The sequence below is a fragment of the Bison bison genome, unplaced genomic scaffold (assembly GCF_000754665.1).
Source record: "Bison bison bison isolate TAMUID 2011002044 unplaced genomic scaffold, Bison_UMD1.0 scf7180017864245, whole genome shotgun sequence".
NCBI lineage: Eukaryota > Metazoa > Chordata > Mammalia > Artiodactyla > Bovidae > Bison > Bison bison.
This window is the reverse complement of record NW_011494817.1, coordinates 318,312-341,163: the sequence shown is the minus strand read 5'-3', so window position 1 is coordinate 341,163 and position 22,852 is coordinate 318,312. Positions and strand designations below refer to the sequence as shown.

The window sequence follows — 22,852 nt, the reverse complement described above, 5'->3', positions numbered from 1 at the left end:
CTGAGGCTGAACAGAAAGGCTCCCCAAGCCCAGGAACCCTTCCAGGCCCTGCTTGTTTTCAGTTTCTCAAGGTCCAACTCAGGAGTCCCTCTCTGTGAGCCTTCCTGGAGCTTCCCTGTCACCGCTACTGATTTTCACATTGAATTCTGTCTTGAAATGTCACTGTTTGTATGTATTTTGTTTGTGTACATGTGGGCTTATTTTCCCTCACGAGATCCTTGAGGGTAGTGAATAAGTTTTCATCTCTATCTTTCCAGCATTTAGCCTGGTGTCCATTACACAGAGGCAATACATGTTTGTTAAATTAGCCTGGTGGAACTGCTTGGCACTGAGTTGTAAAAACATTAACGGGTTTAAACTGAAAACAGATTTGCCCCACCAGGAGTGACGCTGTCATGTTTTAATCTATTGTTTAAACAAACTCAACCTTTCAAGGTCAATTCAAGCACATAGGAAGAAATTAAAAATCATAATCCTGCTATGTGGGAGTAACCATAAATTTCACTTTGGCATTTGTTCTTCCAATATTGTATATGTATCTTTCTGAACAAATATTTATAAATTACAAAATTTCTAAATTAATATATATGTAATTTTAATTCAAAATATGACACACATACAGAAAAGTGAAAAAATACAAATGTAAAATGAAAGGACTGGAAGATGAACCACCCAACTCAATAAATTAAACACTGATGACTCAGACAGTACAGAATCCGCCTGCAATGTGGGAGACCCAGGTTCGATCCCTGAGTCTGGAAGATCCGCTGGAGAAGGGAATGGATATCCACTCCAGTATTCTTGCCTAGAGAATTCCATGGACAGAGGAGCCTGTCAGGCTACAGTCAACCAGGTCACAGAGTCAGACACGGCTGAACAGCTAATACTTTCACTTTCATACTTTTTGATGTGCATGCCTTCAGAAATGAATCAAACCCCAACATTTGCAAAATAATATCATGATTTGCATAACAATTTTTGCCAGATCATGGCACACAACACAAAGCATCAAGGCGCAAATTATTTTAACACCAGCTTCTAGATACTGTTTTATCCCCAGCTCCTGGAACTATATTTTCCAAGGTAAAAACCATAGTAATAGAAGTTCCTCATGGACTCAAGTGTTACAAAGTTAATAACACTAACCCTTGCAACAACTCACCTAGTTTGAAAATTCTGATCAATATTTGCCCAGTTTGTTATCTTCTCTCCTAAAACGACCATAGGACTAACTCTGGTCCCTAAAACCCTGTATCAATCTTCTAATTCCCATCTATGGAGACACTAATGAGCCTCTTCTCATACCTACACCTTCCCCCCATCCCTAACAGTAACCTGATTTTCATGGTTATTGCTTCCTTTCTTTTCTCCTCTCTATATTCACACCACCTAAGTACATAACCTTAAACACAACAGTGTCTAGATCAGTCAAGAACATTGAACTTTATATAAATGGATTTATACAGCATGCACTTGTTTTGCAGAGAACTATGTTTCTAATGCCCCCAGCCATGTTGCTCTGTGTAGTTACAGTCTGTTCTTTATCATTGCTGTCTAGTACTCCACTTTACTCTCACTGGACACTCGGGTCTCTTCCAGTTTCCTCCTACATACTATTTGTTTAAACATTATTACACACATCTCTAGTGCATGGGCCCACATCTCACTGCTGGATATATACCTAGGATAGAATTGCTGAGAACTTGGAATAGAAAAACAAGGTAACTTCCACCAATAAAGATACAGTCTTATAAAGGAGACAAATATACCCTGAATACTAAATTTTACCAACTAACATATCATGGAAGTCCAAAGATGAGCAGCAAATGTTGGCCAGAATGTAGACAAGAATTCTCATCCTTTACTGGTGGGAGTATAAATCGGCACTCCACATTGGAAATATTTTGGCGTTATCTAATGATGTTAAAGATATGTGTGCCCCCATGACCCAGTAATCTAGTCTGCCTGGAATACTGCTGGAATACATTTCCCAGCCCCCTTTGAAACTGGAGAAAGAGGGCACATAATTGAGTTCTGGTTTTAGGAGTATGAGTAGGTAGTAATATGTGCCATTTCCAGTACTGGGCATAAAAACCTGACATATGAGGTTCTCTATGCTCCTTTTCCCACACTTCTGACTATGAAAACCAACCGTGGTTGAAAAGTACATAAAAGCTTAGAAAAAGACAGTGGGATTAAGCCACGAAGCTATGTCCACAGCATTCATGAACATGTAACTAAGTGGCTCAACCCATTTGCAAATTACTTTTGATCACTAGGCTGATTATCTGTCTGACATCACTGTGTTTACTATATGCATAGCTTCAAAAAGATTGCAACTCATTCAACAAATCTCAAGTGAAAAACGGTGTATCAGGCACTGGGTTTGGTGATAAGGAAACCAAGTTGAATATGACATAGGATTACCATCAAGATGCTCAGATATTAGTGGAATGGAGGACAGAGAAATAATTGACTAAATTTAATAGAGTGGGGTGCATGCCCTTGGAGAAGTAGGAGGAGCTGGGAGGAAACCCAGACTCCTGCCGTCTTGGGGCTCGGCCATCTGCATGAGGAAGACAGGGGCGGCAAGAAGGGCACACGATCCGACAAGAAGTTTTAGGGAGAGTGATGGGAGAGGAGGAATGAGTAGGGTAGAAGGAAAGACTCTCTAAACTAAATCAAGAGGAAAGGTTAAGAACTGGCCTGGAAAAAAAAGGGGAGGGTGTGGAGGGGGAGGTGGAAAGAGATGAGCAGGGCATTCTGACAAAGAGAACAGAACATAGAGACCCAGACCACGAGAGAGGATGGTGCAGGATGGAATCTGCGAGTACACTAGGAGCTCTGTTACAGACCTTCGCTTAAACGGCTAGTGGGTTTGGCTGGGGCTCTCCATTTCCTGTAACATAAAATGACTAATGCCCATGCCACCCGAATGCCCATAGCCAGCGGGCTGCTCTCAGTTTATCTGCTCATTCTGCATCCTTCAGTTGAGTTGTGTAATAATACCAAGAATCAGTTTGTCCATATCTCCATCTGTTCATCCTGGTTGTACTTATCACTGTAATTAAATCATTTCATTAAATCCTGCTTGAAAGTACAAACTTCCTGCCGGAAAAGGAAGAGAGTTGTTTCTATGGAAACTAAGTTAAAGACTTCGGGAAAATCTGAAAAAGGTGGGGGAGAAACATCCATAAAAGATACAGGAAGAAGTCATTTAAAAATACAGAAGGATGATAAGCTTCAATTGATTTTTCAAGTGTCCTTAGGATCTTTGTCTACTTTAAAGGAATCGGTGCAGGAAATTGTAGGCAATGCAGTACAGCTCTGGCTTCTGCAAGAAAGATATTAATGACATGAAACTCCAAACTTGTAGGGCAGAGGTCATCATCTGCGCTTTACAGATAAGAAAAGCGAAGCTCACGCTAGATGATCTTGACAGATCTTGTTTTAGGTAAATGAGCAGAGCGTTTAAGGTGCATTGCGCCTCCTTAATGCCCTCCTTAAAGAACTTTTAAAACTGTCTACTTATTGCAATGCTTGGCACAGAATGTGATTCATAAATAATCATTATTATTATAAAAATAGCTAATGTTTCTTGAGCGCTTATCAGGTACCAAAGTGAGTGCTAAAATCTGCACTATTTTACTTAATGTTATAATAATCCGATGAGGACAGTGTTATCGTAACTTCCAGTTTATAGATTAGAAAGCTCAGGCTTGGAGAGGTTCATAACCCAAGGTGATCTGTCTGCAAACCCAGGCTCCCCAGCCTCAGGTAATACCACTCCCTTCCTGACTCCTCCTGACGTCTGCCTGTGAATGCCTCTTCCAAGTTATATTGTGATTATTCTCTGCTCTTTCTTGCGTCTCCAAAACTCACTCTGTACTGGAGTGTCCTGGTGGGTTATAATTAGGCCCTGCAGCGTGCCAACTGGGACAGAGGTGGTTCTCATCCTTCCCCCTCACCTCCAGTGTCAAAGCATTAGCCATTTGCCATGCAGCCAGGGAGCCTGAGATTTGCTCTTGCTTGAGGGAGTCAGCCTGTAGGAGTCTGCCTCAAAAAGACCCTGCTCAGAGAAGATTCAGGCCACATGCTTGGCCTCGACACCCCTGGCACCTCAGCATCTAGCTGCCGGCGTCTGGGAGCTTCGTTTATCGATTGCTCAAAGCAGACAGCAAAGCCGTGCCTTAAGACTCCTGCTCACCGAGGGAGGGCACGCTCTCCCGTCTAGACAGGACAGCCAGTGTCAGCCAGGCTGTCTCCTCGCGGAGGCGCTGCACCAGCCCTATAGGCATATCAGGGAGACGGAGAGCCCTGGAGACGCGACCTCTGTCCTGTTCACCTGGGGACCCAGACCTGTCACCAGCAGGACCGAGCTCAAGGCCAGAGGTAGGAACCTGGAAAGAAAGTCAGACTATGGGATCTGGAAGGGAACTTGATCATGATCAAGTCCAAGCCTGTTGTTCACAGACGGGCTGGCTCTCACTTCATGTTACCTGCTTAACCTGCATCCAACATTTAGGTCTCAGACTTGATGCTGTCAGCTTCCTTCAAGAAGCCTTCCCTGACTCTGCAAGTTTAGGAACGGATCTCCTGATAGCACACCCCTAGTTCCCACACTCTCCCTAACCCTGTTTCTTATTTTTGTCTGCATGCAGACCTTTCCCTAGACTTGAAGTTAGTCCTGCTCACGGGCTGAAGCCTAGCTCCTAGGACAGGGCCAGTAAACACTTGCCAAAGAATGAGGAAGCGACCTGCTCTGTTGGCCCAGAGGAGCTGGGACGTAGGACTCAGTGTGTGAAGTTGACTCACAGCGTCCACTTTCCATCCAGCCTCAAGGTTCCTGACTACTTCCTCAGCACCACGAAAATCCTTTCAGATCTCTGTCTGCCCAGAGACTCCAAGGTGTCCTACACAGACAGGCCTTTCCTGGGATGACAGTCACTTCCCTGGGTCCCTGGGTGGGCTTTCTCTAGCTGCGGTGAGTGCGGTCTACTCTCCCGTTGCAGAACACAGGCTTCTCACTGCAGTGGTTTCTCTTGTTGCAGTGCGTGGGTTCAGCAGTTGCGACTCATGGGATTTAGAGGGCTGGCTCAGGAGTTGTGGTGCACAGGGTTAGTTGTCCCGAGGCATGTGGGATCTTCCCAGACCAGGGAGGGATCAAACTGTTCCCTGCATTGGCAGACAGTTCTTTGCTACTGAGCCACCAGGGAAGTCCCATTCAATCTTAACAGGAAACCCCAGGCGGGTCAGGAAGCTGTTCCCACCCACCTCTCACTTTACCTGAGAAGGTCAAAGGCAGAGACACATGCTGGATTGACTGTAGGTGGATAGAAAGCAGAGACAGATTTATTCAATTAAAAAAGAAGGCATACTTTGCATGGGGAAGTGTTTTTGAACATTTTGAACTTGACATTCACCAAAGCCTTTTTTCAAGGGGAATCTCACCAACAAGGATAAATGACCTTCCATATCACTGCTTTGAAAAGGCTTTTAAGGAAATGTATGATTTCAATTAAAATGAGAAAATTTGGATGAGTTGCTAAGGAACAGGACCCTATCTGAGTCCATAAGAGATTGTGCCAATAACTTCTGGTTATAGATGGGTTTCCTTGGAAACAATTCCTGGGAATTCTCAAGTATTAAAACTGAGCAAGAATAAAGTCTTCATAATAGATGGAGATGACGGCAGTTAAAAAAAAAAAATTGCTAATTGAGCAAATGCGCCAACTATAAAGGTAAGACGTGCCTGTAAAAAAGGATACTTAAAGACAATACCCTCAATCTGGTCTCTGTTCTTTATTCTGCTTTATATAGATAGATAGATAGATAAAAAAGTGATCCATGTTCCTGGAAAAATAATTCTAACAGTAAGGAAGAGAGAGAGCTGTTCTTTTCCCCCTTTACCTTGGGACCCATCCTCAGAATTAGCCACTAGCTTCTTAGGTGTTCCTCGAGATTTCTTTGTAGACACCTACATGGATATCTATATCTTTATTTTATACAAATGAAAATTGTATATCTCTTTCACAGGCTTGTGATTTTTTTTTTTTCTACACAAGATGTCTCAGAGACATTTTCATGCCAGGACATAGAGATCTGCTTCTGTCTCCTTGACATCTGTGCTCCAGTCTGGGCAATGCTGAAATAAAATATATTTAACCCATTCTTTAACACTGAGTTACAGTGTCTCTGTTGTTTGGTTATTGCAAACAATGTATCAATAAACAGTACTGTGTATTAAAATGTCTTTGCAGACATAGGAGAAGGCAATGGCACCCCACTCCAGTACTCTTGCCTGGAAAATCCCATGGAGGGAGGAGCCTGGTGGGCTGCAGTCCATGGGGTCGCTAAGAGTTGGACACGACTGAGTGACTTCACTTTCACTTCTCACTTTCATGCATTGGAGAAGGAAATGGCAACCCACTCCAGTGTTCTTGCCTGGAGAGTCCCAGGGACGGGGGAGCCTGGTGGGCTGCCATCTATGGGGTCACATAGAGTCGGACATGACTGAAGCGACTTAGCAGCAGCAGCAGCAGCAGCTTTCAGGAAAATTCCTTAAAATAAAATAGCTAAGTCAAATTTCATATGCTTATTTCTAATAATGTTTTAAAAATTACCCTCCAAATCTGTTGTACTAATTTATTCTCCCATCAACAGCAGAAGGATTCTAACTTCAGGCCCCACTCCTGTCTTTAAGCAACACTGGGTATCATGGAACCTAAAGGTCTATGTCAATCCGACAGGAGAAAACATTTCACCTGTTACATTTGGCATTTCCTTTATTTTGAATGATATTACATCTTTTTATATGTTTATTGTTCACTGACATTTCCCCGTATATAGATTGTCTGTTTGTGGTCTTTTGCTCACTTTTCTGTTCAATTTTGTTTTTCTTATTGATGCTTAAGCATCTTCTGGGCTTCCCTGGTGGCTCAGACTGTAAAGAATCTGCCTGCAACTTGGGAGACCTAGGTTATATCCCTGGGTCTGGAAGATCCCCTGGAGGAGAACCTGGCAACCCACTCCAGTATTCTTGCCTGGAGAATCCCCAAGGACAGAGGAGCATGCTGAGCTTAAAGTCCATGAGGTCGCAAAGAGTCAGACATGACTGAGGGAATAAGCACAAGCATCCTTTGCTTACTGAGAAAATTAGCCCTTTATGGTTTCAAATATTTGTTTGCTTTCTTTTCTTTGAACAAAAATATCAGTTCTTCCAGCCCTCAGGGGGTTATTATAAGCCTCAGTTAACATTTAATTTCCAAATACATGGGGTTTTTAAAGTAACAAAAAATTTAAAAAGACAATATATATGAAAGTGTTTTTACTGATGCAAGGTCCTGACTAATGTATATTGGTTTTCTTGATTTGTTCTCGTTAGCAGAGCAGGAGGGTCTGTTGGGAAAGGCATTCACCGAAGAACCCAGCTCAAACTGTAGCTCTGACCCCTGCTCACCAGATTCCTGCTCACCAGATTCCTGCTCACCATCACCCCTCCCAACTTCTGGCCATCAAAAACATCTCCAGACCTTGCCAACTATCTTTCAGGAACAAAAGCGCCCCCAGCTGAAAACTAATGTTCTAACCCTACTCTCACCTTCTCCCCTCAAAGCAGGTTTAATGTTCTCAGCCTTACTGGACCTAATTCTACTCAAGCGACTCTGACATTATGTGAACATTTGCTGCCAGTCTGTCTTTCCCATCAAACTGTGGAATACCCGAGAAAAAACACTATGCCTTTGATCCCTTTATCCTTTGGTCTTTGATCAGTTTCTGGAACAGGGAAAATGCTCAGTGAACATCAGATAAAGATACGAAATAGAATAGCAATGCAGAAATGAAGAGTTGTTTCCTAAACCTGGTTGTACATTACAGTCACCTGATGATATTTTTAAAATACAAATTCTTAGCTATAAACCCAGATTCCTGAGTCAGTATGTTAGGGAATAAAAAACCAGGAATATTTACTGTTTAAATTCTGGGGTGATTCTAATGCAGGTGATCTACAACAAGATCTGATCTAGAAGAAAAACGGCAGTGACCAACCTTTAATATCTCTGCAGACCACCTCACAGGGCTCACCTGCATCACTGAAAAGAGGAAAAACATTCCTCCATGGAAATCCTTCTGCCTGAAATGGTAAATAATTATTTTATAAGGTAAGTAGAGAAGTTGCCAAAGAAGAACAGAGCTGATGATATCATGCTCCCTGATTTCAAACTATACTACAAGCCTGCAGCCGTCAAAGGAGCATGGTGAATATGTGCATGCTAGGTTGCTTCAGTCGTGTCTGACTCCTTGCGGCCCCATGGACTGTAGCTGCCAGGCTCCTCTGTCCATGGGATTCTCCAGGCAAGAATACTAGCGTGGGTTGCCATGCCCTCCTCCAGGGGATCTTCCCAACCCAGGGGAACCCATGGGTTCTTATATCTCCTGCATTGGCAAGCAGGTTCTTTACCACTAGCACCACCTGGGAAACCCAAGAGTATGGTACTGGCACAAAAACATACATGTAAATTAATGGAACAGAGTAGAGAGCCCAGAGGAGAACCCACACTTGTACAGGCAATCTGCAACAAAGGAGGTAAGAATATACCACGGGGAAAAGATAACTTTCTCAATAAATGACGTTGGAAAAACTGGACAGCTGCATGCAAAAGAATCAAGTTGGACTATGCTCTCACATCGTGCACAAAAATAAATTCAAATTTTAAAAAGACTGAAAAGTAAGACCTTTTAGGAAAAAAACACATAGACAGTATGCTCAGTCACATTGGTCTTAGTAATACTCTTTTGGATGTATCGCCTCAGGCAAGAGAATGAAACCAAAATAAAACAAATGAAATTATATTAAACTAAAAAGACTTGCTTGCAGTATCTTTGTATGGTGACATATTGTAATTAGACTTATGGTGGTGGCTATCATTTTGAAATGTACAGAAATATACAATCACTATACTGTGTAATCTGAGAAGGCGATGGCACCCCACTCCAGTACTTTTGCCTGGAAAATCCCATGGACAGAGGAGCCTGGTAGGCTGTAGTCCATGGGGTTGCTAAGAGTCGGACACGACCGAGCGACTTCCCTTTCACTTTTCACTTTCACACATTGGAGAAGGAAATGGCAACCCACTCCGGTGTTCTTGCCTGGAGAATCCCAGGGACGGGGGAGCCTGGTGTGCTGCCGTCTATGGGGTCGCACAGAGTCGGACAGGACTGAAGCGATTTAGCAGCAGCAGCAGCAGACTGTATAATAGGAACTAACACAGTGTTGTTTTAGGTCAATTATACTTTCAATACAGATCCACTTATAGAAAAAGAGATTGGATTTGTGGTTACCAGAGGTGGGGGTGGCGAGAAAGAGAGTTGGATGAAGGTGGTCAAAATGCACAAACTTCCAGTTATAAGAAAACAAGTACTGGAGACATAACATACAACATAAAGATAATTAACACTGATGTATGTTATACATGAAAATTGTTAGGAAAGAAAGTCCTAAGAGATCTCATCACAAGAAAAAAATTTTTAACTTCTATAATGTATATCTATATGAGATGAGAGATGACTAAATTTGCAGGAATCATTCCATGATATATATGTCAAATCATAATGTACACCTTTAACGTATATGGTGCTGTATGTCAATTATGCCTGGATAAAACTGAAAGAAAAAAAAAATTTTTAAGTTCCAAAGAAGCTTCCAGAAAAGGCATGGAGAGCTTCTGCATGTAGTTAGAACAAACCCTCCAGCCAGAACAGTATGCAGAATTCACAAAAACACTCCCTTCTGAGACAGAGCATCTGGTCTACCTTGATTTCCTACTCCCATGGCCCACCGATGGCCAGCAGAGCCCTGCCCCTCGACCTCCAGAGACCACAGGCGGCTCCTTCCCTGGGAAGCACACTCATTCTCAGTAGCCTTTCCTTCCAACAGAACTGGAAGAATTTTGTGGTGGAGGATAGAGAGTCAGTTTGCTTTTAAAGAAGTGGTTAAGAGCTAGGGGGGAACAGCTGTGTCATTTGTAAAGTATTCCCCATACAAAGCAATGCTTAAAATACATTTAAGACTGATAGAGATGAGGCTGCTGAAAAATCTCTTTGTAAGGGGTCTGCGGAGGTCAGGCCTGAAAGAATGACAGAAAGTCAGGCCAGAAAGAAAGTCATCAGGAGGCAGGGCAGTGGGGCTGGAACTAGATTAGGAAGTTGACAGGATTGAAAAGAACACTGTCATTCACCCTGCCCTGGCCAGAGGCAAGGAATTGTTAACAGGGCGGAGCCCTGTCTACAGTCTGAGCCAGCAGGACGTCCTCTCTCTCTGCCACTGTGGGGACCAGTGTCTCCAGCATCTTTAATGATGCTGTTATAGTCTGAAAGCTAGGGCTCTGTCATGGCAAATCGCTTCATGGCAAATAGATGGGGAAACAGTGGAAACAGGGGCAGACTTTATTCTGGGGGGCTCCAAAATCACTGTAGATGGTGACTGCAACCATGAAATTAAAAGACACTTGCTCCTTGGAAGAAAAGTTAGGACCAAACTAGACAGCATATTAAAAAGTAGAGACATTACTTTGTTAACAAAGGTCCATCTAGTCTAGGCTATGGTTTTTCCAGTAGTCATGTATGAATGTGAGAGTTGGACTATAAAGAAAGCTGAGCATCAAAGAATTGATGCTTTTGAACTGTTGTGTTGGAGAAGACTCTTGAGAGTCCCTTGGACTGCAAGGAGATCCAACCAGTCCATCCTAAAGGAAATCAGTCCTGAATATTCATTGAAAGGACTGATGCTGAAGCTGAAACTCCAATACTTTGGCCACCTGATGTGAAGAACTGACTCATTTGAAAAGACCCTGATGCTGGGAAAGATTGAAGGCGGGAGAAGGGGATGACAGAGGATGAGATGGCTGGATGGCATCACCGACTCGATGGACATGAGTTTGAGCAAGCTCCAGGAGTTGGTGATGGATAGGGAAGCTGGGCATGCTGCAGTCCATGGGGTCTCAAAGAGTCAGACACAACTGAGTGACTGAACTGAACTGAGGGCTCTGTCAGAATGCTCTTTAGTCTACAATGTCTATATTAGTTTGCCGGGGCTGCTGTAACAAAGTACCCCAGACTGGGTGGCTTTGTGAGGGGAAACACTGACAGAAACTACCCTCCCTGGCCGGGCAAGCTAGTAGCCACTTGCATGAGTTATTTTAGAACACGGGGTCCTGGTAAGGAACTCAGAACTAACAAGTGATCACCGACTTGCAGAATCTGGGAAAGGTCAAAAGGAAAGGAGAGGCCAGTCCACATGTCTAACCAACCTCCCAGAGTCCTCCTCGCTGGAATCCATCTTGGCTGAGAGATGCACACAAAGCCAGGAAGGACCTGAGTCAGAGTGATGGGCCAGAGATAAGCTGGAAACTAATCCCATCCCCCAAACCCGAGACTGCGAGCCTCGTGGCAGAGCAGTCCTCCCGGGCTCCCTCACTCCTGCTCTCCGCCCGGTGCCCCTTCCCAGTGAAGTCTCTTGCTTTGTCAGCATGTGCGTCTCCTCAGACAGTTCATTTCTGAGTGTTGGACAAGAGCCCACTCTCCGGCCCTGGAAGGGGTCCCCCTTCCTGCAGCAGCTTCAACAGCAGAAATGCCTTTGCTCACAGTCCTGGAGGCTGAATGTCTGAGATCAGGAGTCAGCAGGGTTGGCTCCTTCTGACAGCTGTGAGGAAAGGCCCGACACTGGAGTTTCTCCTTGGCTGTAGAGGGGCCACCTTCCCCCTGTGGCTCCTCACATCGTTGTCCTCTGTACGGATCTGCCTCCAAGTTTCCCCTTTTTCATCAATGAGATTGGATTACAGTTCGTCCTAATGACCTCGGGCTTCCCTGGTGGCTCAGATGGTAAAGAATCCTTCTGCAATGCGGGAGACCTGGATTCGATCCCTGGGTTGGGAAGATCCCCTGGAGAAGGTAACCACTACCCACTCCAGTATTCTTGCCTGGAGAATCCCATGGACAGAGGAGCCTGGTGGGCTACAGTCCATGGGGTCAGAAAGAGTCGGACAAGACTGAGCAACTAAGCACACAGTTAATGACCTCATTTTAATTTGATTACTTCTGAAAAGACCAGAGGATGAGATGGTTGGATGGCATCACTGACTCAATGGACATGAGTCTGAGTAAACTCTGGAAGTTGGTGATGGACAGGGAGGCCTGGCGTGCTGCAGTCCATAGAGTCCCAAAGAGTCAGACACGAATGAGGAACTGAACTAAGGCTGAGAAAAGATCCTGTGTCCAAATAAAGTCACATTGTGAGGTATTGGGAGCTAGAATTTCAATACAAGAATTTCTGGAAGTAGGGCGTAGAGTCAACCCATAACAATTGCATCTCCCTCTATCAATCTATTGTCACTTCTCACATCCTGCATGCCCCCGCCATTCTCTTCTTCCCTGTAGGCCCCTCAACTCTTTCTGTGTGACGCCCCGAGGAACCTGGGGAATCTGTCTCATTTCACCGAAATGACTTATTGTGGAAGATCATGTGCTCTTGGAGAAAACAGAGCTGGGTTTGAATCTTGGTTCTAAGCTATAAGAACCGTGTGCCTAGGACAAGTTGCTCGACCTCTCTGGGCCCTAGTTTCCTCGTTTCGTGGTAAAGAGGTACCTGGTGAGCCATGTCTTGAAACCATGGCCAGTTATTTCTGCATCTGGAAGCTGACAGCCAGGAGTCACCACGGAGCAGACTTTGATCTTGAGGAAACAATAACTAAAATGGCCTATTTGAGTCTGCAAATGCAAAGCAGTTAGCATCTACTTCTCTGGGAGGAGAGTATGGGACACTTATGGCCCAAATCAGGCTTCTGACCATGCCTCAGGGTGTGTTTTTGACAGTACCTCTTAGGTCTTAGAGACCTAAGAAAAAGAAGAGCACATTTTCATAGCTCCAAGAAGGATCCTCAGCATAAATGACTAGAAACTCCACCCCTCCTTTTTAGATACAAAGCAAGACTTCTCAAACTACTAGGAGTAAATGACCTTTCTTTTTAGATTCCAATCCGTCATATGTACATGTTTTTGGAAAACACAATCAAAATGTATTGTTAAAATTCAAAATAAAAAAAACAAAATGCAAGCCACACTTTTTTTAGTATTAGATTCAACAGACATAAAACGAACTCTGTAAAGTTGCCATACAATGTTTCTAGATGCTTTACTGTCAACTTCTAAATGTTTATTTTTCAGCTAATAATGAAAAGTTCATTGACAAGCCGAAGCCAAACACCATACTTTGACTAATACCACTATAATGTATAAAAAGGGCTTCTTCAGCCTCCATTGTGGACAACCCAAGGCAACCATCCATAGCTGGCAGGGGGTAATTACTGTTGTAATATTAAGAATGCAATATAGAGTTTCAGATGTTCAAAATAAGTTTTTCTCATCCACAGCAAGAAAATAGACTTGACAGTCAAGCTTTGTCAGGAGAAGAATGTCTGAGTCCGTGTGTATATTCTCAGTCACTTCAGTCCTGTCCAACTCTTTGTGACCTTGTAGACCGTGGCCCGCCAGGCTCCTCTGTCCACGGGATTCTCCAGGTGAGAATATTGGAGTGGGTTGCTATGCCCTCCTCCAGGGGATCCTCCTCCAGGGCATAGAACCCACGTCTCCTGTGTCTCCTACATTGTAGGTAGATCCTTTTCTGCTGAGCCACTGGGGAAGCCCCAAGAGAAGAATAGAGTAGCTTAAAATTGTCCCTTTCCACCTTTAAAATATCAAGATACAAACAAAGAATATAAGATCAGTTTTGCTTTATGCCCTGAGTGAGGAAAATGTAGTCTACCTCTCACATAGGTATGGATATTATTATTAATATTTAATATCAGAGTGTTAATAGAAATAACACCTTTCATATGTTTGATGATGAACAACTCACAAAGGATTTTCACATCTGACGCACATTTATGTCTCACTTTCCCTAAAGTCATATTTTTATTCCCATTTTACAGATAAAGAAACTGAGACAAGAACAGAATTAAGATACGATCATCTTACCCTGATATGGAGGTAAGGTGAGGTATATTCTTAAGAGTTCCAATGGGATAAGTTCTGTGTAGATTATGCCTGGGGGCAGAGTACAGGGGTCAGTGGTAGAATGGAGATCTCCCATCTCAGAGTCATTCTCGGTCATCGTCACTTCACCATCAGCATTAGCCACCATCGACTTTATCACGTACCGGGAGACAAATGGGAGAGCGGGAAATAAGACAAGGGTCTTGCCCTCAAGAATCTTACAACCTGTGTGTGATTTTAGGTGAGTAGCTGAGTGTCAGTTTTCTCAACCACAGATTGGGATAATTGTCTACCTCCAAGTATTTCTGTATATTTAATGATAAAACACACATAAAGTGCTTAACACAGCGAAAACACACATTAAGTGTCCCTTAACAACTTGGATTTAGTCTTATATCAATTAGCCAAATATACATCTCTTTGCTACACTGAATGACAAACAAATCATCTATATCCACGCCTTCATGTCTTTGGAATGCTTACGTTTTCATGTATATTAGAAAAAAATCACTAAATTAAGAGTTCTATCACTGCACGAAAGAATAACCAAATCTCCACCCAAAAGGAGGACTCTAGAGAAACAGCAAGAACACATGCCCGGAGCATCTTGGTAGCACATCTTTCCACCGTGCACTTTTGGTAAGTTTAAATCAAGCTCCATTTTCTGCTCCATGTTTGCAGCGACAGGTTTTGCTGGAAGCAAGAGATAGCGGTTCCTTACTTGTTCCCACCATGGAGCCTGGGACAGCCAGTGGGGAATGAAGGAATGACAATGATAAGAGAATCTGTGTCTCAGGGAGAAGCCAATTGAAAAGCCAAACCAGACAGACACCTTGGCTGAGATGGAAATACACGCATGCGGCAGAAAAGCAGACATTGTGGGAAACTGGAGTCAAGGGAGGAGCCACAGGGACGTTCCCCGAGCCTGGGCTCTGTGCCAGGCACCAGGAGGCCCCTGAAGACGACTCAGCAGGCCAGCTCCGCTGGCAGCAGAGAAGGACAGGCTCCCCTGGCCAGAGCCCCTCAGCCAGGAGTCCCTGTGCGAATCCCCTCCCAGCCCCCAGCCTAAGCTCCTCTCACATTGTACATGGTGCTCTTCCTTCCACTGCACCACTTTCTGCAGACTGGGGCAAGATAACAAACACCCTGTAAGTGCCTGAGCCCCTCGGGTGATTCTAACACTTTCCAGGCTTCCCACCACTGCCCTTACAAAGAATCCATTGCAACGTCTTTTTAGTGTGAACCATCAAATTGGTCCTTCGAGTGAGGACACAGACAGTAGCTCTTGGCCCTGAGAAGTCAGGGGGAAGAAGGCAGGTGCTGGGTGCGAGCAGAGATGGAGAGCACGGGCTTGATCCCACCCGTCCTTCCTTTCTTCAGACAGAGAAGGTGTGAGTCCCCTTGGACACATCTTCAAGTTTCCCCCACATATTGTTTTGTTCCTAAGTTTGCCTTAGTTTCATGGTAACATAACCCCACCCTACTGAAGTCAGTTTGCCCTGCCTTCAGGAGAGGAAGTGTGATCGAGAGGAAAGATGTCTTTCTGAGTATCAGCAAAGCTGGATTCAAAGTCAGGCTCTGGGGCTAATTGGCTGTGACTTTCAGTTGGTCTTTTTTCACTCTCTGGGCTCAGGGAGGTTTGCACGGGGGACTCTATGGTCATCTAATCTGGCCCTGCCAATTGGTGTGCATGTGAGCGTAATTGTTGTAAGAACATTTAAACAAATGTTTAAGTGTACAGCACAGCATCACTGGGCTTTCCTGGTGGCTCAGTGGTTAAAAAAAAAAAATCTGCCTGCCAGAGCAGGAGACTCGGGGTCAATCCCTGGGTTGGGAAGATCCCCTGAAGAAGGAAATGGCAACCCGTTCCAGTATTCTTGCCTGGAGAATCCCACGGACCAAGGAGCTTGGTGGGCTACAGGGCATAGAATCGCAAAAAGTTGGACACGACTGAGCGACTAAACAACAACAGCATCATTAACTTAAGGCACAATGTTTGTGGTTTTGCCAGTCAGCCCATCTATTCCACTTTAGAGACCAGAGGTCCTGCAGGCGGAGCACTTCCTGCCCACCGCTCCCGGATGGAGCCCTGCCAAAATCCCAACCAGCCCACAGACCCTCCAGTGATGAGCTGGATCGGGAGTCTGAAGCGGGGTAGTCCTTCCACCACTAGGTGTCACTGTCCTACCTTAAACACCCCTCCTGACGCAGGGAAAGACTGAAGGCGGGAGGAGACGAGGACGACAGAGCGTGAGATGGCTGGATGGCATCACCGACTCAATGGACATGAGTTTTGGTGAGCTCTGGGAGTTGGTGATGGACAGGGAGGCCTGGCGTGCTGTGGTCCATGGGGTCGCAAAGAGTCAGACACGACTGAACGACTGAACTAACTAACCAAATTCTCAGCCTGATTTACTGGAAGCTCTCCCACAGAGTTTTGTTCTTGGCACTTGGATACAGTTTGCGTATATCTTTTTGGACGGTTCCTCCCAAGGACTCAGCTCCAACTATTTACAGATGTCTGCACACCTTACCTCCCTCACCGCCAGGCTTTGGATCTGACCAGTGACGTGGAGTATGAGGAGGGCACAGCAACCCACTGCAGTATTCTTGCCTGGAGAAACCCATGGGCAGAGGAGCCTGGCGGGCTACAGTCCACGGAGTCTCAAAGAGTCGGACACGACTGAAGTGACTTAGCACACACACAGGCATGGAGTTAGATTCAGTTCAGTTGCTCAGTCACGTCCAACTCTGCGACCCCATGGACTGCAGCACGCCAGGCCTCCTGTCCATCACCAACTCCCTGAGTTTACTCAAAATCATGTCCATTGAGTCAGTGATGCCATCCAACCATCTCATCCTCTGTCGTCCCCTTCTCCTCCTGCCCTCAATCTTTCCCAACATCAGGGTCTTTTCAAATGAGTCAGCTCTTCCCATCAGGTGGCCAAAGTATTGGAGTTTCAGCTTCAACATCAGTCCTTCCAGTGAATATTCAGGACTGATTTCCTTTAGGATGGACTGGTTGGATCTCTTTGCTGTCCTAGGAGCTCTCAAGGCATGGAGTGTGAGGGGGCATATCTCCCTAAGCTAGTAGGCCCAGCCCCGTTATTCACTCTCATTCAATCATGAATTTAATGAGCACGTGCTGTGTGCTGGGTCCTGTGCTTGGAGCTAAAGACTCAAAGAAGAAGGGCACCTCCCCCTCCAGGGTTCCCAGCAGACATTCAGTGTCACTGTAACCTGAAGCGAGGGCTTCCCCAGTGGCTCTGTGGTAAAGAATCCACCTGCAATGCAGGAGCTACAGGAGTCACTGGTTTGATCCCTGGGTCGGGAAGATCCCCTGGAGGAGGGCATGACAACCCACTTCAGTATTCTTGCCTGGAGAATCCCCATGGACAGAGGACTCTGACGGGCTACAGTCCATGGGGTCACAAAGAGTCAGACACGACTGAAGTGACTTAGCACGCACGCACGCAACCTGAAGAGAAAATGCAGAATTGAAGGGCCCCATGCCAGGAGCACAGAGAAGAAAAAGCCCTCAAGCTTGCCTTGCTTAGATAGGGAAGCTTCATAAGGTTTGTCACAGCATTTAGGCTGAGACTTGAATTAGCACAGGTCTTGTGGACAGACCATGCCAGACTGATGGAACAAATCAGCAAATAGGACAGTTCCCTTAAGCTAAAGGTGCTTTCCTGGTGCCTCAGTGGTAAAAGAATCTGCCCGCCCCACTATGGAGGAGGATGGGGAAGGCAGACGGCAGGGGTGTGGGACCTGGAGGCCAGCCAAGCCCATATCATTGTCTCTAATGTGGACTGGCGGGCTTCCCTGGTGGCTCAGAGGTAAGGAATCTGCCTGCCGATGCAGGAGACACGGGTTCCATCCCTGGGTCGGGAAGAGTCCCTGGAGGAGAACATGGCACCCCACTCCAGTATTCTTACCTGGAGAATCCCATGGTCAGAGGAGCCTGGCGGGCTACAGTCCACGGGGTCACAAAAGAGTCCTACAACTTAGCGACTAAGCAACAACAACAAATTAAGCTAAAGGAAAGCTTTTCTTATAAACACTAAACCATACAGAAATCAGTTTGAACCCAATTACCTTGCATAGGAAAAACAGCAGGGTCTTGTCCTGTTTTCATTTACATACAATCCCAGTGGTCTGAATTTTGCTTGAGAGTACGGATGTGGCTTGAGGGTATGAGTTATGCCTGTGGGTTGGATTCTGAGGAGTTCTTTTTCAGAGAGGAAACTGAGGCCACCAGCAGGAGACCCTCACACGCCTCCCCGGCCCTGCTCACCACTGTGATGAGTCTGCAGCCGCTCATCCTTTCTCTCTGGTACTCTGCAGGCTAGTCAGGCTCAGAGGATTGGCTGCACTTTTTTACTTCCAGTCTCTCTAGTCTTCCTTCAGGAACATCCCCTGGGGGCAGGTGGTATAAGGAGCTAATGATATTGTATAATGAAAATCTGGAAGCATGTATCTCACCCCAAGTTGAATCAAAGAGCAGTGTTTAAAGTATTAGTTTCTAAGTTGTGTCCGACCCCATGGATTGTAGCCCACCAGGCTCTTCTGTCCATGGGATTTCCCAGACAAGGATACTGGAGTGGGTTGCTATTTCCTTCTCCAAGGAATCTTCCCAACCCAGGGATTGAACCCAGGTCTCCTGCACTGCAGGCAGATTCTTTACCATCTGAGCTACTAGGAAAGTTGAATCAAAAAGCTGAGATACATATCTGTTAATCCCATATAAACTAACATACACATCACTCTATAGGCAAGCAACAGGATTTACCATATTATAGCGCTGGGAATGATATTCAGTATCTTATAATAACTTACACTGGAAAAGAATCTGAAGCTATATGTCTGAAACTAACACAATATTGCATAGCTTTTTAAATTGTATAAAAAGCAGACAGCGAGGTCCTCTCTGCTAATCTCACAATCTAGGCCTCTCCGCCTTTAGCAAAAGAAGTGAAAGAGCTTGATAATTCACTCACTGAGCTGGTGTTTCAGTCCCAGAACTCCCGAGTGTTTGTTTCCCCCAGAACTCATTAGAAGCTTTGACACTTGGAATGGTTCACACTAGAGGGAACGTGCAGAGTAGAATGAGCAAGAGGGGGAAGCAGAAAGGGGCGCAGGAGTGCTCCTGGCTTGGACCGGGATGCTGAGAAGGTGGGCACTGCAGAGCCTGGTTGAGAGCTTGGGAGGGCTGTCTCTCATTGCTGCAGCACCAGCTCCAGCATAAAGCTTCACAGTTAACTAACATTTCAGCATCAAGTACCCAAGGGCAGAGACTACGTGTCTCTTATCTCTACACCATTGCTTGGCGTGGAGAAAGACTGCAACGTGTGTTTGTTGAACTAATGCCTCTGCAAGCTGGGAGGGTTGGACATCCACATTAAAAGAGTTTTATGGACAGGTGACCAACTCATCCCAAGGAAAATACTGAAAGTCCCAAATCCCAGGAAATCCATCAGTCCTGGGCAAAGACCAAGTCAGCCAGTCACCCCACACTATGGCCATAATCCACAGCTAGAATGGACCAGTAGCAGCTCAGGATATAAATTCATAATATTTAATCATTCATTTGTTCAATCAACAAATGGTTCCTGAATATATAAACAAATAACTAGATACTGAAAAGTAGTAATTTATAGACATGGTGTTGCAGAAACCAGTAATCGAGCAAGCAAGCACCACACTCGGAGAGTTGAAGAACTCAGGTTTATTACACCAGCAGCCCCAGAGCAGTTAACACTCCAATTTCTGAGCCCCAAACAAAGGGGTTACAGAGTTTTTACAAACAGACTATAGTGGCCAACACTAGCTGCTAATAGGCTGGTTTAAACTAAGGGGTTTCACGTGCCCAGGAACAGTGATCAAGACAGGGAGGGGGATGGCTGACCTTTACACGGACAAGCCTGATTAAGCAGGTTTGCAGGGGCCGGGCAGTTGCAAAGAGCAGGACAAGGGTGAGTGAGATAAGCTCCAGTTCTTAGTATTCCAAGTCCCCACTTTCTGAGACTACGTGACCTACATGATCCAGACTTTGCAAGGAGCAAGCTGAGTTACACAGGCAGAACGAGCAGGAGGTTATGTAAAATTTTAACTTTTCCTCTTCAGTGTGGATACATTTTCTTGCTTTGCTCAGTTCATTAATTAGAAAGGCAGAGCTAACAAAAACCAGTCTATGCTTCAACTGGCCAACCTTAGCTGAAGGAATTAAACTATCCCTCTAACTTGGCAGAAGATGATAAAGGATTTTATTGAAAGGAGTAATCATGGCTTGCGTTGGAGCCCAGGACCTAGTCCTCATCCAGGCAGTGGTGCCCTGGGAAGTTGGTTTATCCATAAAATAGTGACTAATAATAGTACTGGTGTAGAGTTTTTGTGGAGAGCAGATGAAACCAAGGCTTCGTAAATGTTAGCATCTTTAGCTTCACCAGATTTTGAGTTAATCATAATGTTGTTAAGTTTATTACAAACTCCTGACTGTGGGTAAGTTCTGCTGCCAGTTTGATTACTGGAAGTCAACCTTTCCCCAAATCCTACCTCCGAAATATTTGAGGGGAATTCCAAGGGATGTCTTATATTCTTATCTCAGAATCAGTGAGCTGGGTCACCCCAAGTAGCAGCCAGCACTGCCCCAGGCTCTGATGGTCCCACCAAGGATCTGGGCCAGCTGTGAATCTGGGTGGAGTGAGCCACGGCCACTTGAAGTCAGGCAGAAGGAGCTCTGTTAGTGCTTCGTGCAGACGGCAGGGAGGGTTCCCACAGTCAGAAGGCTGGAGTCCGAAATGGTATAATTACAAGGGACCCCATGCTCTCTTCCAGGGTTTATACAAGCCAACAGAGTGGCTGCAGTAAATGCTGACGTTAGCTGCCTCCATGCCTTCGTCTTTCTGGCATTTACTGGGTTCTGTTCACTGTGTCATTTCCTCTCTTAGGGTAGTTGTTCTCAAATGGGGGGCAGTTTTACACCCCATCCCCAGGGTATGTTAGGCCATGTTTAGGGATGTTTTTGCTTGTCAAACTAGGAAAGAAGGCTGCTAATGAAACCGAGTGAGTGGAGGCAAGGAATGTTGCAAAACATGCTGTCCTGCATAGAAAAAGCCTCCTCAACAAAAGTTATCCACCTAAAATGTCAATAGTACTGATGTTGAGAAATTCTTTGGGTGATTTTTTTGCCTCAAAAAATCCTGATATTCTCCCTTCTGACTTGGCCTCCCTGGAATCTATTCTTACTTCTCACACATATTTCCTTGTGTCTAAGCTCTAAGATGGATAGGACTTAAATCTCAGTCCCAGTCCTTGGTCTTATAAATTAGCAGATAAACACAATTATGTACTGGGGCTTTCTCCTAACTATTCGACTCATAGCATACAAGCTCTAATCCCCGCCCATGTGTGTTATTATATTGAAGTTTATTGTATCAAGTCGCTGCTGATTCTTTCATTCAACAAATGTTTGATGAGTACCTACTCTGTACTAGACATTAGATATGCAACGATTCATCAACCGGACATTGCCCCCTGCCTTCATGGAGGACACGGGATGGTTGGAGGAGGAAACGGTAGACAAGGACTTCCCTGATGGTACAGTGGTGAAGAATCCGCCTGCCAGTGCAGGGGACACGGGCTTGACCCCTGGTCCATAAGGATTCCGCATGCCACAGAGCCACTGAGCCTGCGTGCCTCAACTGCTGAAAGCCGTGCACCCTGCCTCCTGCACCCCACAACAAGATAAGCCCACGCACCACATCTACAGAGGAGCCCACACTCGCTGCACCTAGAGAAAGCCTGCACAGCAACAAAGACCAAGCTCAGACAAAACTAAAATAAATTAAAAAAAAAAAAAAGCATAGACAAATGAATTTTTTGTTGTTATTTAGTCGCTCAGTCATGTCTGACTCTTTGTGACTTCATGGACTGTAGTCTGCCAGGCTCCTCTGTCCATGGGATTCTCCAGGCAAGAATACTGGAGTGGGTTGTCATTTCCTTCTCCAAGGGATCTTCCCAATCCAAGGATCAAACCCCCATCTCCTGCATTGGCAGGTGGATTCTTTACTGCTGAGCCACCTGAGAAGCCCAGACAAATGAATATGTGATTACAAATTTTAGCATATGCCATGAAGGAAAAGCAGAGGTTCCTATGAGGACACAGGATGGGAAGGAGAGCATTTAGGTCGGCAAGGCAGAGAACCTTTCCCTGAAGAAGCAAAGTTTGGGTCTGAGGCCTGAGGGAGGCAATGAAGTAAGACCAGTGAAGAGACAGAGGAATGCAATCAGCTCAAAGGGCTCCTGAGCGGGGAAGGGGCTGAGCCATTGGGGAGCAGAACAGACACTGCGTGGCTGGGTGCGCTGTGACCTCGTCTGTACAGTTTCAAAGGTCGTTCGGCCTGCCATGTGGGTGATGGGTTGAGGGAGACCCAAGGAACTGAGAGAGCCATCGGAAGGCGAATGCCGTGGTCTGGGAGGTGGAAGGGGGCAGCCTGGCCCACAGAGTGACCGTGAGGACTTATCCTGGAAGTCCATATCCCAGAGTGGGCAGTGGGTGACACGGGAAACCAACTATCCCTGCATGAACAGCTCCACAGAAATCAGCCTTCCCCCTCCTGCTCCACACATCTGCTGGGGAAGAGCCGTGCACATCACAGGCTTGTCTCTCTTCCTACATGGCACGTGGATTTTTTGCTGTTTCTCCAGTTGGTTGAAATATTGAGTGGTTTTTATTTATTTATCTGTGGCTTCGGGGACAGAGGGATGGTAGGGGGACTAATAGATGACTTGTCACAAACAA

The 22,852-nt window shown here is 45.4% G+C and overlaps 1 long non-coding RNA gene across 1 annotated transcript; it reads left to right on the top strand.

Annotated features, from left to right (window-relative positions):
- The first annotated feature begins 13,532 nt into the window (after positions 1-13,532).
- LOC104993801 lies at positions 13,533-21,900 on the top strand. Its single transcript, XR_825877.1, has 3 exons — positions 13,533-13,574; positions 13,986-14,043; positions 21,546-21,900. It is a non-coding gene; the product is annotated as an uncharacterized LOC104993801 (long non-coding RNA).
- Positions 21,901-22,852: the final 952 nt, after the last annotated feature.